The following is a 12,487-nucleotide window of genomic DNA, read 5'->3' as shown; positions in this document are numbered from 1 at the left end:
TTTGCTTCAGATTCCAGCATTTGCAGTTCCTCGTGTCTCAAATTTTTTTTATGAAGGTTGATGAGACCTGTATCTAACAAACATGAAACAATTCTCCCCCTTGAAATTGGCATAAACAAGAGGCAGGGAGCATCATGAATCCAAGGTAATAAAAGTCTTGCCCAAAGTAGCATGAGCCAGAGAAGCAAATATAATCAAATCAACAATCAAGCACCCAATAAATCAGCTCTTATCACCAAGTTGGTGATCTGGCACCTCCTGTTAATAACTAAATAAGCAATGAAATTTGACTGGTTGGGGCTTTGCTTTAACATTTGAAAAGATCACCAGCGTTGTATGCAAAACCATTTATGTTCCATGAACTGTCAGTAATCATGTTGCAAGTGTGATCATAGTTTACCAGTAAACAACAATTAAGTGCTGCTTTGGATTTGGGAATTGGACATTGTATTAGTCTACTCTCTTGTTATTTCCTTTATTGATCTTTTAAAAAATCATTTTTTAAAAGCCATATATGTTCAGGGAAACATTCCACTGATAGACTGAATTGATTGAAAGATACAGTATGGAACCGGCCCTTCGGCCCACCTAGTCCATGCTGACCACCGATTGCCATTCACATGAGTTCTACATTATCCCACATCCTGGGCGATATACAGAGGCCAATTAAGTTACAAACTCGCACATCTTTTGGATGTGGGAGAAAACTGGAGGGCCCAGGGGAAACCCACGCAATCATAGGGAGAATGTGCCAACATCACACAGACAAATGAGGTGAAAGAAGCTACAATTAGCTTTCTAGGTGTTCACAATATTAGATAGTCTAAGATAAATTGTCCCTCAAGTTTATTGTACAAAAACATAACGTGCACTCTCATTGTGCTTTGTTGTTCTTGGAAGTTGTACAGGAAAGGATGCACTTACACAGTGTTAACTTATTGATGAGGTGTGATTATTGGCGTTGAAGTGGAAATGCAAAATAGTCCAATATTGCCATATTCTCTTCATCTCAAGCAGTTCCTCAGAGTCACAGATGAGTTATTTCCACTGATTTTGCGGCTTATGAGGCCGATGTGGTATTTACAGACACTGCCATAGGTTGGGCAGGATATAATGTAATACTTCATTCTGCACTGTTTATTTTCTCTTTTTCTCTACCTGATGTGCTCATGTATGGCGATGATTTGCCAGGATAGCACACAAAACAATGTTTTACACTGTATCTCAGAACACTTGACAATAATAAACAATACCAATACTTGACAGGCAGATAGGTAGTCTGGGAATTGGTGTGCTCCCTCCGTCATTTATTCTGGGCTTCTTTGTGTCTTGACCCATAAACTCTAGGTTCTTTTAAAAGCTTCTTTACATTTTGAACAGTCATAAATCAGGGATTCCTATGAGAAGAAAGAGGCAAGGCTTTTAAAATATTCTTGACTTCAGTTCATCTGGTGAAGCTCAGAGCAGAATTGTCAAATGAATAGTCTGGAGGAAGACAAGCAAATACTGGGATCAGCTCATTGGAACCATCTGAGAGTAATTATTGCTGTGGTGCTGGGTATGTTGGGGTGGGAGAGCACCCTGACATTGGTTTGCTTACCTGACAGTGGAATTGAAGGGTTGTGTGGAGACACCATTGGTGTCTTGAATGGTTTGAGGTGTCTGCTGTAGATGGTGCATGAATCAGATATGTACAGTGAGACAAAGATCACTGATGCCGAGTATTCCTTTTATCTGAAGGTTAAGGAGAAACGAGAGGCTCTGATAGCAACCATCGACTCTAAAGCAAAATAAATAATCTTTGTTGAGAGATTACATGTTTATCATATACATGGGAATGAACAATGGAATTCTTATTGCTGCAGCTAATTGCCATAATAGCACACAAGAGCCGTAGATGTTGTAAATGTTGTATATATGGACTTCAGCAAAGCGTTCAACAAGGTTCCACATGGTAGGCTGCTCTGGATGGTTAGATTGCATGGGATCCAAGGAGAGGTAGCTGAATGGATAAAAAAATTGCTTCATGGAAGGAAGCAGAGGGTGACTGGAGGCCTGTGATTCGTGGTGTGCCTCAGGGTTCGGAGCTGGGCCCATTACTGTTTGTCATCTATATCAATGAATTGGATGAGAACATACAGGGCAAGATTAGCAAGTTTGCAGATGACACAACAGTGGGCAGTTTTGCAGATAGTGAAGATGGTTGTGAAAAATTGCAGCAGGATCTTGATCGATTGGCCAGGTGGGTTGAGAAATGTGAGCTGTGGCATTTGCAGGACCTACACTGTAAATGGTAGGGGTCTGGGGAGTGTTGTCGAGCAGAGGGATCTAGGAGTGCAGGTGCATGGTTCCTTAAAGGTGGAGTCACAGGTAGATAAGATTGTCAAAAAGGCATTTGGCACATTGGCCTTCATCAGTCAAAGTATTGAATATAGAAGTTGGGAGGTCATGCTGCAGTTGTATAAGACATTGGTGAGGCCACATTTAGAGGGGTGATCTTATTGAGGTGTATAAAATCATGAGGAATAGATCGGGTAAATGCACAGAGTCTCTTGCCCGGAGTAGGTGAATCGAGGACCAGAGGATATAGGGTAAAGGTGAAGGGGAAAAGATTTAATAGGAATCTGAAGGGCAACTTTTTCACACAAAGGGTGGCGGGTATATGGAACAAGTTGCCAGAGGAGGTAATTGGGGCAGGGACTATCCCAACATTTAAGAAACATTTAGACAGGTACATGGATAGGACAGGTTTGGAGGGATATGGATAAAATGCGGGCAGTTAGAACTAGTGTAGCTGGGACATGTTGGCCAGTATGGGCAAGTTGGCCGAAGTGTCTGTTTCCACAGTATCACCCTATGACTAAATGAATATACAATAAATTAATAATTAGTAGTACGTGATAGCCAGACCACAATAGTGCAAACTGAAACACATAGTGCAACCAAAACAAAGTTCATAATAGATTGTTGCAGAGGTAAGGTTGTGGTTAGCATTGTGCAGTGGTTCATGAGATGATAGTTGCAGGGACGAAGCTGTTCTTAAACCTAGAGGTAACGTTCTCAGATCCCTGCATTTTCTTCCCAATGGTTGCAGCAAGATGAAAGTGTGGCTGGGTAGATTTTTGATGATACACGCTGTTTTTTGGAGGCAACTCGTGTGCTCCGAATCACATAGCACACAAACTTGCCCTTGCCGACCAAGATGCCCCATCTAAATTAGTCCCATTCACCCTTATCTGGCTCATATCCCTCTATATCTTTCATATCCATGAAAATATGATGTTAGATTAGATAACAGACTTTTCTCAGATACTATTACACTATTTCCAAAATCTGTAATAAACCAGTGTAAAATTCTGAGTTAAGTACTGGACAATTCTGCTTCATTCCACCCACCAGACTGCCTGTAAGCTGTCTAAAACTATTACAACATTTCAAAGAAAATCCAAGCCTTATTCTCTATGATTGAAAGGTAGTTTAAGATTAATTATTATTAAATACATTTCTTCACTATATAAATCATTTATTACAATACTTCTATAGCTGTCCATGGCTGAAATGCAATCAATGATGTCCTTTCAATCACTATATTTTCCATATTTGCAATTTTCATCCAAACTACCTTTTGGATCACAAGTTTTTTTAGTGTGGCGAGCCTCATCTCAAGCCACTGATTTTAAAATTGCACAGGACATTTTCCAAAGAGTTAATAAAGTAGATCTTGTGGTAATGTTATCAAAATTAAAATATGGTTTACGGATGAATTACCAATTTCGATGGGGCCCCAATGTATTTTGGCCCAAGAATTTATTTTACAAAAAAAGTCTAAAATAAGGAATGACGATTTGCCTATAAAAACATTCCTTTCATACATCATAAGCAATTTTCACGGTTATACATCCTACTATAGACGTGATGCTCATTTATAGAGTTGCCCAATATCCTGTAATATGCCAAGAAATATTTTGTGATATGTTATGACAAAGGTCAAAGTATAGTACCTCATGCTGTACCTGCGGAAGGATTTAAAAAAGTTAGATAGAGCTCTAGGGGCTAGCGGAATCAAGGGATATGGGGAGAAGGCAGGCACGGGTTACTGATTGTGGATGATCAGCCATGATCACAATGAATGGTGGTGCTGACTCGAAGGGCCAAATGGCCTCCTCCTGCACCTATTTTCTATGTTTTAATGTTTCTATCAATTCCATCACCTAGATTACGAGAGAACAACAGTGAGATTAACACTACTGCAAAACAATAATTGTCAAAGTTCCCTGTGAATGAGGAGTGCTTAATTCTACTATTTTTTGGGGTTCTGAGGTGGCCAATGGAGGATCTACTGACTCTTCCACAAACAGGGCAGACAGTCACTGATGGCATGGGTGGAGGATAGTTTGAGAGGAGGTATTTTCCTTCAGTGGCACTATGTGCTCCTGGTGCATGGCCTTAAGTTCTTAATTCCAACCTTAATACTCTTCCCTACTTTGAGCGGTCGTAAGAGAAAGATTCCCAGGAGTCAGGGAGAATGTTGCATTTCATTAAGGAAGTATTGAGTATATCCTTGAATATCTGCATCTGCCTGGTTATCTCTTCCCGTGGCACAACTCAGAATAAAGTGTCTATTTCAGTAGTCAGAAGTTGGGTGTGTAAATGACATGTACTGCCAACACAACTGACTGAGTGTGGCAAAGGCTTCAACACTGGGAATGTTGGTCTGAGAGAGAACACTGACATTGGTTTATTTGGCCTTGTAGAGAGTTTGAGCATTTTGCAAAGATCATAAGGCCATAAGAGATCAGAGCAGAATTAAGCAGTTCATTCCTTCAAGTCTACTCCGCCAGTCAATCATAGCTGATCCATTTTTCCCTCTCAACCCCAATGTCTTGCCTTCTCCCTTTGACACCCTTACTAATCAAGAGGTTATCAATCTTCACTTTACAAATACCCAGTGACTTGGCTTCCACAGCTGTCTGTGGCAATGAATTCCACAGATTCACCACACTCTGGATAAAGAAATTCCTCCTCCTTCTCCATTCTAAACGTACGTCCTTTTATTCTGAGGTTTCGTCCTCTGGTTCTAGACTCTCCCATTACTGGAAACATCCTTTCCACGTCTACTCTATCTCGGCCATACATTATCTGACAGACTCTTTTGCTAGTATTTTTCATATGCCTTGAAATGTTTGTTGTAGATAATCCAGGTAGGGCACAGATGACTGTTGCTCAGTGGACCATCAGTTTGTGCCAGATCACAGGATTTCAGCAACAAAAACCATTTCCCTCAATTATCCAAGGCTGCATGCAGCACTGAAGGATGTGGTCAATTTCATCACCAGTGAAGACCTTAGCTGAGAGGTTGCTCCAGATTCCTGCATGCTTAGACTTGGATTCTGGGAATACTCGCAAGATTGGAAAAATGCTCCATGTTTTCCAAGATCTCATCTTCATTATTCAAGGACAGTGTGTCAGGGCCGGATTAAGCTAGTGCGGGGCCTGTAGCTAGGGTTGCCAACTTCCTCACTCCCAAATACGAGACAAGGTAACGTCACTGCCCCGCGTCCGTGACCTCACAGCCAGCGCCCTCTTGACCCACCCCATCTCACCCGGCAACCCGGCGACCCTCACCCCCCCCACACACACCCAGCAACACTGACCCTCACCCCCCCACACACACCCAGCAACACTGACCCTCACCCCCCCCCACACACACCCAGCAACACTGACCCTCACCCCCCTGTCCCCGGCAACACTGACCAGTCTCTGTCCCTCTAGGTGTGTGTGGGGGGCTGAGGGTCTGTGTCTCAGGGTTGCCGGTTGGGCGGTGACGCATCGGCTGCCCATTGGTCCGTGCAGCCCCGCCAACACATTCAAACCGCTGCGGTTGGGGAGCGGCCCACACAACACAGCGCCCCTCAATGGGATGCCGACTTCAAGCATTTTGCTTGCAAGCATTTAGTGCGGGGCCCTCAAAAGTGCGGGGCCCCGTAGCAAATGCTACTTTTGCTACTATGTTAATCCGGCACTGCAGTGTGTGCTGCAGTGTCCCAATAATAGCTTTTCTGAGTCAAGAAGATTTTTTCTGTGCCAAACCCCTGCCTGGACATTCTTGCTAAAGTAGCATGAATCCTCTTCACTTAGGCTTCATGCAGTGCAGGTCTTCCACACATTAATCCCATCATGTGACAGGGTCAGAACATATCCTATCACCAAAGAGCTGAGCCCACTGACTCAAACATGGTTGAGGGCTGCATCATACGGGTTTCTATTTGTCCACCTGGGCTAGATGTGGAGGGTTGAACTAGCTGACCTTGTGCATCTGGGTGCAGAGTAAGAGTGAGGCCTCAGTATCAAGTAGGCTTCAGGCAGTGTTCTGCTGAGTCTCTGCCCCCAGACACCCGACGGCCTTTGACAAGAGGCAAAGCTGGAGAATCACCTCCTGTCAAAGCTGTCAAGACTAACAGATTTCAAATGTCTCCAAAATTCAGAGTTATTTGAAAACTATTTAGATTTCTGTAAATAATTTTATTAATGCAATCATTTTCTCTCGGAAATAATTAAATATATTAAAACAAAAAAACCCCCATTAATACGTCTTTTGTTCCTAATTCCGAGTACTGGAATTTCCATTCATTTGAATGGAGGTACAAAATCTATGCGAGTCTGACTTGGGAAGTTTGTTACCAAATGAAATGCTGGTGATTCAGCAAAATTGTGGTCTGCCTTTTAAGTTCAGTTGAAATCCATTGATGGAGCACAATGACAGATGTCCATAGCAGTTGTTACTCAGCAGGTCTGAGAAAAATGCAGGTTTAGTTTAGTTTAGTTTAAAGATACAGCACGGAAACAGGCCCTTCAGCCCACCGAGTCTGCACTGTCCAGTGATCCCTGCACATTAACACTATTCTACACACATCCCTGCACATTAACACTATCCTACACACACTAGGGACAATTTACACTCATACCAAGCCAATTAACCGACAAACCTGTACGTCTTTGGAGTATGGGAGGAATCTGAAGATCTCGGAGAAAACCCACGCGGTCACGGGGAGAACGTACAAACTCCGAACAGACAGCACCCGTAGTCGGGATCGAACCCGGATCTCCAGGCTGCAAGCGCTGCACAGCAGCAACTCTACCGCTGCGCCACCATGCCACCTCATATGAACCTACAGATATACAGACAGAATATTTCCCAGACATACTAACCCAGGAGTGAATGAGCATCAGCGGTTCCCTTCGGAACCATTCACCTCAACCCTAGCATTCAATAAAACTCTAAAATGATTCAAAATAAATTAGTTCATTGTTCAAAGGTATTAAAACATGGAAAACACTTACATATTTTTAATTAATTCAAGAAAATGTCTGAATATTTCCCAGACATACTAACCCAGGAATGAATGAGCACCAGAGTTTCCCTTCAGTCATTCCCCACATCCTTAGCATTTAATGATTTAAACTAAATTAGTTCATTGTTCATAGGTATTAAAACATGGAAAACAATTAAACATCCTTAATTAATTCAAGAACATTTAAATTCCTAACATTTGCAAGGGTAATACAGTCATTCGTCTCCATTTAAATGAATGGAGCATTAAATGCTGAGCAAGATCTAAGCTGGTGCAAGGTCGGAGGTGAGATTTCCCCAGAGTAAGTGGTGATGAATTCCTGGAAGTTTGGACTTGGACTCTGGGCACATTGGCTTTCATGGCAGAGCAGAGGCAGCCAATCCCTGTCAGCATTGCTCGTTAAAATTTGGCCCAGGGATTTGTTGATATCATACCATTGGCCATGGATGCTTTGGGGATGTTGTGAACTCTGAAAGGCATGATATATATGCAAGATCATCCTTTCTTTCATTAGCAGAACCCAGTCATAAAGTTAAAAATAACAAGTGTATGAAGAATATTTGAAGGAATCGGCTGCAAGTGAAAAATGGCCTTTTCACTGGTTATTTTGGTTCAGATAAAGGCATGAATGGATATGTCAGAATTATTATTCACTGTGAATCACTTTGAAATAGAAAACTATTAAGTTACTGAGCAATACACAAAGTGCCGGAGGAACTTAGTGGAGCAGGCAGCATCTGTGGAGGGAATGGACAGACAATATTTCAGGTCAGGACCCTTCTTCAGACTTGAACCAACCCGACCCGAAATGTTGCCTGTCCAGTCTCTCCACAGATGCTGCCTACCTGAGTTTCTCCAGCAATTTGTGTTTTGCTCACGATTCCAGCATCTGCAATTCCTTGTGTCTCTATTAAGTGACTTCCTCTTCCTCTTCCTCTTCTTAAGGCCATTGACAAATGTCCTCCACCTCACTCGGTTGTTGGCGGATCTTTCGAGATCTTTCGAGTTGAGCCCACTCCCAGACATTTCTGCCTGGGTTGTATTAATCCACAACCTGCTACACCTGCCTCATGCACATCCTGTGCTGAGATATATTGCTTGATAATTGCATCATAAAACAGATAAAACAGATATAAGAGCAATAATTATTATTTTTCCAGTGATCTTTTCAATAACAGAGGTTTAAAGCTAAGTCTCTTAGTTTATCTTTCGAACTGGCAATAATACAGTCCACCATTGTGAGATATGGCTAAACCATAGAGGTAATACACACACAATCACTTTAGGTTTGTACAAACATCACAGGCCCAGGAGTCCATGTGCTTGTTAGGGGGGTTTTAGTATCATTTCCTCCATTCCTCACTACAAGTCTTCTCCAGGTACATTGATAGTTAGTCTGACCGGTCCCAACCCAAAACATCACCCATTCTTTTCCTCTAGAGATGCTGCCTGACCTGCTGAGTTACTCCAGCACTTCGTGTTTATCTTCAGTAAAAACTAACATCCGCAGTTCTTTGTTTCTACATCTATAGACAGCCAATTGGTGACTGAAAATTACCCTTATTATAGTCTGGAGAGAGAGGTGTTGGGTTGAAAGACATGTGTGGAGAGAGCAGATTATCCAGAAATAATTTGAGGAATGAGATTGATAGAAATGCTCTGACAGCTGGCAGACTCAATTGTCTGAATTCATTAATCGATTGAAAGATACTGCATGGAAACGACCCCTAGGCCCACTGGTCCATTCCGACCATCAATCACCCATTCACACTAGTCCAGGGATCTTGACAGTCCAACATCTGTCGCTATACCTCCTCCCTCGACTGTCCAGGAACCCCAACAGTCCTTTCAGGTTAGGCAGAGATTCACTTCCACCTCTTTCCACCTCCTCCAACCTCATCTACTGTATCCATTGTTCAAGATGTAGACTCTTATACATCGGCAACACCAAACGTAGACTGGGCGATCGTTTTGCTGAATACCTTCGCTCAGTCCGCCTGGACCTACCTGATCTCCCGGTTGTTAAATACTTTAATTCCCCTTCCCATTCCCACACTGACCTTTCTGTCCTAGGCCACCTCTATTCTCAAAGTGAGGCTGAAGGCAAATTGGAGGAACAGCTTCTCATATTTCGCTTGGGCAGCTTATAGCCCAGTGGTATGCGATGATTTCTCTAACTTCAAGTAACCCCCCTCCATCCCTCTCCCTCCATCCCTCCCCCACCCAAGTCGCACCAGCTTCTAGTTTGCACCCAACAAACAGCTAACAATGGCCTGTTTCCTTTATCATCGTTACTTTTTTGGATATCTTTCTTTCATTGTTCTTTATCTCTCTACATCTCTACATCGAATATTTATCTGGTTTCCCTTTCCCTGACTAGTCTGAAGAAGGTTCTCGACCCGAAACATCACCCATTCCTTCTCTCCAGAGATGTTGTCTGAGTTACTCCAGCTTTTTGTGTCTATCTTCAGTTTAAACCAGCATCTGCAGTCCCTTCCAACACACTAGTTCCATGTTATCCCACTTTATCATCCACTCACTACACACTAGGGACTTATTCACAAAATGCTGGAGTAACTCAGCAGGTCAGGCAGCATCTCAGGAGAGAAGGAATGGGCGACGTTTCAGGTCGAGACCCTTCTTCAGAATACTAGGGACACACTAGGAACAGTTTACAGAGGTCAAGCTGTGCCACTGTACCACACTATGTCATAGATTAATTCCTTCTAAGTCACAAGAAATATGAGGAAATAAATATAAGAACTATACTGCATCTCATCCTACTTTTGGCATTTTGGTGTCAACTTTCAGTGTATGGGATGGAGATTGAGGCCGGACTGTAGATCTGTGGATACAAATAGTCCATTGTTAATTACATAATGGCTGCTCTGCCCAAACGCTTCCGCTATGGGTAGCATCATGAAACTATTCAACAGCAAGGGCATTGTCGCTTCATTACCCCTCAGATTTTCAACAGACTAGGATTGATCTGATCTTTCTTTTCACTGGTCTCCGGAGCTGAGGCTTGTTGCAGATACTTATTGTCAACTTTGCCTCTGGCCTACTAACTCATCGCAGTTAGATGGAATAGAGAGATACAGCAAGGAAAATGGCCTTTTGGCCCACTGAATCTAAAACTGCCTAGACAAATCTAATCCAAGTCTGAAGAGGTTCCCGACCAGAAACGTCACCTTTCCATGTTCTCCAGTGATGCTGTCTGACTTGCCGAGTTACTCCACCACTTTTTTATTTGTAAACCTGCATTTGCAGTTCCTTGTGTCCAAACTTATTTTTTTCAATATTGTTATAATTTCCTTCCCGGTTCTACTGTTCATCTATCTACAAGGGACAATTTGCAGTGACCAATTAACTTACCAACCCACTCATCTTTGGGATATGGGTGGGATATCAAAGCACCTCAAGGAAACCCATGCGTCAAAAAGGAGAACGTGCAAACTCTACAGACAGCACCGGAGGTCAGGATCAAACCTGGGTCTCTGGCGCTGCAAAGCAGTGCCTCTACCAATTGCGCCACTGTGCCACCCCAGAAAGGTCTTTAATCTTTGCTACATCAATAAGTGACTTTAATCATTGAGTCACCAGATTATTTAAGTTATTGAGTTAATAGAGAGCTGACATAATGAGAGAGAGTGACATCAAACTGCACAGCAGGCAGTTTATTATGCATTGTACCCTCCATGTCAATTATTTTATTTGTACCACATGTGGCTTCAGGTGAAAATATGTGGAAGTACTAAAGGAATGGGCTTCTTTCAGAGCTCACTCAATGTTACCTAATTATTTCCATTGGTGGGTTGCTGGATCACAGCCTTCCTTCCTGAGGGCAGCAGCTCTTGTCTAAGATTGCAGGAGGGGGTTGTGCAGGCTGCATTTCATTTTTAGTGGATTATTTGTGTTGCACAAGATCATACTCTTAAGTTCTTATTTGGTATTGTATTTATGGCGAGAATTATATTTGAGCCCAAGTTCAACTTTGGCAGAGGCACAAATTTTAAGTGGTGGATAATCCCCTTATGCTCAATTTTCCTGTCTGCTGATCTCAATAAAAAGAGGATGTCCAATGTGCAGCTGATTTAGTAGCTGATTCATACTGTGGCTTTTCACTTTCTATAATACTGATTTGAATGAAGGACTGGGAGGCACAGTGGTGCAGCTGGTGGAGCTGCTGCTTTACAGCGCCACAGACCCGGATTCGATCCTGACCTCGGGTGCTGTCTATTTGGAGTTTGCACATTCTCCCCATGACCACGTAGGTTTCCTCTAGGTACTCCAGTGTCCTTCCACTTCTCAAAGATGTGCGGGTTTGTAGGTTAATTGCCCCCTTTAAAATTGACCCTAATGTGTAAGGAGTGGATGAGAAAGTAGGATATCATAGAACTATTGCGAATGGTTGATCGATGGTTGACATGGACTCAGTGGGTTGAAGGGGCGGTTTCCGAGCTGCATCTCTAAACTAAACTGAGAGATTGTATATTGCATCGGAGATGTCCTCATTCTTTAGGAAATGGGGGTTCCCCTCTTCCATTATAAATGAGGCTCTCACTGGGGTCTCAATATCCCGCAGCTCTGTTCTTGCTCCCCCTTCCCCTATTATAACAAGGACAGAGTCCCCCTTGTCCTCACCTTCCACCCCATCAGCCATTATCCTCCAACATTTTTGCCACCTCCAACGGGATCCTACTACTGGCCACATCTTCCCATCTCCACACCTTTCTGCTTTCCGCAGAGACCATTCCCTCCGAAACTCCCTGGTCCACTCGTCCCTTCCCACCCAAACCACCCCCTCCCCAGGTACTTTCCCCTGCAACCACAGGAGATGCAACACCTGTCCCCTTACCTCCCCCCTCGACTCCATCCAAGGACCCAAACAGTTTTTCTAGGTGAGGCAGAGGTTCACCTGTACCTCCTCCATCCTCATCTACTGTATCCACTGTTCCAGGTGTCAACGTCTCTACATCGGCGAGACCAAGCACAGGCTCGGCGATCGTTTCGCTGAACACCTCCACTCAGTCTGTCTTAACCTACCTGATCTCCCGGTGGCTCAGCACTTCAACTCCCCCTCCCATTCCCAATCTGACCTTTCTGGCCTGGGCCTCCTCCATTGTCAGAGTGAG

Source organism: Rhinoraja longicauda, chromosome 12 (genome assembly GCF_053455715.1).
Source record: "Rhinoraja longicauda isolate Sanriku21f chromosome 12, sRhiLon1.1, whole genome shotgun sequence".
NCBI classification, from domain to species: domain Eukaryota; kingdom Metazoa; phylum Chordata; class Chondrichthyes; order Rajiformes; family Arhynchobatidae; genus Rhinoraja; species Rhinoraja longicauda.
This window is presented reverse-complemented; position numbering follows the sequence as displayed.